This window comes from Sciurus carolinensis, unplaced genomic scaffold (assembly GCF_902686445.1).
Source record: "Sciurus carolinensis unplaced genomic scaffold, mSciCar1.2, whole genome shotgun sequence".
NCBI classification, from domain to species: domain Eukaryota; kingdom Metazoa; phylum Chordata; class Mammalia; order Rodentia; family Sciuridae; genus Sciurus; species Sciurus carolinensis.
The window spans coordinates 1627970-1630991 of record NW_025920121.1 but is presented as its reverse complement, the minus strand read 5'-3'; the positions used below and the strand labels follow the sequence as shown (position 1 = coordinate 1630991).

The following is a 3022-nucleotide window of genomic DNA, read 5'->3' as shown; positions in this document are numbered from 1 at the left end:
CACTTAGTGGATAGATAAATACACAGGCAGGTAGATATTTAAAAAGACACATGTGGTAGTTGGGCACTGGAGTACAGTGAAGATGTTTCTAACATGTCACAACAGTTTCAGTGATCTTTAATTGCATGTCTACCCCATCACCAAGCAGCAGGAAGACAAAGGAGAGATAGGGAAATGGAAAAGAGGGGAAATAGTTCAAGTACAGCATCAGGCAGTTAGAAAGTCTTCCATCTCCTTTTTCATTCTCGAAGCAACTCTGTGACCTAGGACTTATTTCTACCTTTTAGGGACACTCAAACAGGCAAAGGGCTTTTCCCAACTGTCTTCCAAATGTCACACAGTAAGTGGATAATGGAGCAAGGACTCAAATGTGTCATCTTCTGAGGTCTCTCTTAATTTGAGCCCCAAGCTGCTTCTTTTGAATGGAAGACTCAATATGCATGTTCTCTGAACCACAGATTAGTTATAGTATTAAAAGATGACTGAAGACAGGAAGAGCACTTGTAGAGAGCAGCCACCTACTATATCTAATTGAATATCTGGCAAGGATTTAATATTAAATATCCAAAATTTAACTCTATATTTTAAATCTCCATCTCTACATGTGTCCTTGGTTTGAGAGTGGCACCTCCTTTCACCCATTTACTAGTACAGAAGCCCAGGAGTCCTGCTTGGCCATCACATGACCCCAGACCAATCCACAATCAATCTTGGAGAGGTTTCCCCCTGCCTTAATCTACTTTGTGTTGCTGTGACAGAGTACCTGAGGTTGGGTAATATATTAAAAAAGAGACCCACCTGCCCGGGGGCGGGCGCCGCCCGCCGGCCGAGGCGGCCACAGAGGGATGCTCTCCCCGAGCGCCAGGACCTGCCGCGCTCCCCGCTCGCCGTGGCCGCGCCATACCCGCGCCTGGCCGCCAACATGGCGCTCTACTGCGGCGAGGGCTTCAGCGTGTACCCGCAGCCGCCGCCCTGGGCGCGCCCCTGGCCGCCAGGGCGCCCTACTCGCTGGTCGACTACGCGGCGCCGCCGGCCACCCCCAACCCCTGCCTGTGGCTCAACGGGCCTGGCGCTGGTCGCCCGCCCGCCGCCGCCGCCTACCTGGGCGCGCCGCCGCCGCCGCCGCCGCCCGGGGTCGCGGCCGGCCCTTCCTGTAGCCGCCGCCCGCCGCCGGCTCCTTTGGGTGCGCACAGCTGCCCTTTGCGCAGCCCGCGCCTGCCGCGCCCGCCTCGCCAGCAGGGCCCGCGGCGCCCGGGAGCTGGGCTGGCTGTCCATGGCCAGCCACTAGGACCCGATGAAGATGGTGCGGCCACCCTATTCATACTGGGCTCTCATCGCCATGGCCATCCAGAGCGCGCCCGAGCGCAAGCTCACGCTCAGCCACATCTAGCAGTTCGTGGCCGACAGCTTCCCCTTCTACCAGCGCAGCAAGGCCGGCTGGCAGAACTCCATTCGCCACAACCTGTCGCTCAACGACTGCTTCAAGAAGGTGCCCCGCGACGAGGACGACCCATGGAAAGGTAATTACTGGACTCTGGATCCCAACTGCGAGAAGATGTTCCACAATGGAAACTTCCGTCGGAAGCGAAAGCGGCGCTCCGAGGCCAGCGGCAGCTCCGCGGTGGCCGCAGGGACTTCCAAGTCAGAGGAGGGGCTGTCCTCGGGACTGGGGACCGGAGTGGGCGGCATGGCCCAGGGAGACAGTTCCTCCCTACTGCTGCCAGCGCAGTCGCCCGAGCCCGAGCGCGCCAAGAGCCCCGCGTCCCCTCCGGGGGGCCCGGTGCTGGCCTCGGCCCCCTGCCTCAGCGCCTTCTTCAGCAGTCTCGGCGCCCTCAGCGGCGGCAGCAGCACCCAGCTGCCGCCCGGCAGCGCCTTCCCCGAGGCCTCCGCAGACGCCTCCTCGCTGAGCACCAGCGGTGGCGGCAGCCAGCGGTCTTTCTACTACAGCCCCTTCCCTGCCGGCGCGGGCTGGGGCCAGAGCAGCCCCTTCAGCAGCCCCTTCTATAACCTGGGCGTGGTCAACAGCCTCATCTACCCGCGGGAGGGCTCCGAGGTCTAGGGCACACCTGCGGCGGTGCTGCGGACCTCCAGTCCGGTCTGGGTGGGGCTGAGCTTCTCTGCATTTCTCCCCTGCCTGATCCTGGCGGTCCTGTTTCTACCCGGGAGGAGCCAGGTGGAGCCGTGAACCTCAGACCCCAGCAAGCTTTTACAGGTCTCCTGGAAATGGGCTTCTGGGGAGAAGGCCACCTGCCTCCAAGACAGGCAGCCTGTGAGGGCAGAAACTGGGTCGGGAGGCTTGTCGCTCTGTGCCAGGTGGTGGGCTCCAAGGTGCTCAGGCAGCTGGAACAACAGGCCCCAAGGACGCTAGGTGGGAATCAACAGCAGAGGGAACAGCTGGACCCACCTGCCAAAGGCTCGCCAAGCGGCTGGCTATCTCCTGTCCTGCAGCTTTCTTATCTTTCTAGAAAAACCAGGTAATTTTTTGATAGGAAACCTCCAACTTTGTGTCCTTGGCCTCCAGTTAGTTTTTATCAGTGTCGGAAGCACTGCAAATCCTTGAGCCATGTCCAGCTCACCGTCACCTCTGATTGGCACCCACTAGGTACTAACCACAATAAAACATTGCAGGCAGCCCTGGGTGCCTGTGGATCCTTCTAGACATAGACGCAACAGACTTTAGCCCGGGGAATCCTGCCTGGCAGGAGTGGCAGGAGAGCCCTGTGCCCACACTTGTGGAATTCGGAGATGAGAGGGGACTTACCCCAGGTCCCAGAGAGGAGACGGTGGAGCTGGGCACTGGTTCCAGAGCTGGTGCTAGTAACCTGTATCCTAGCTGCTCACGCAAGCTGCACCCTGGGCAGCAGAGCTGGATCTCACTTGACCAAAGATTCTGGTTGAAACAGCAGAGTCCCTGGTGGTGTTTCCTGAGCAGGAAAGGGGTCACCCCAGCTCTGCTAACTTCTGCTGCCCAAGTCCAAGGTCTGGGGTGACTGCTGAGCTAGTTGACCATGGCGCCTATCCT

General features: G+C 59.2%; 1 pseudogene; it reads left to right on the top strand.

Moving 5' to 3' along the window:
• Positions 1-922: 922 nt before the first annotated feature.
• Positions 923-2059, top strand: LOC124973771 (forkhead box protein I3-like; annotated as a pseudogene).
• The last annotated feature ends 963 nt before the right edge of the window (positions 2060-3022 follow it).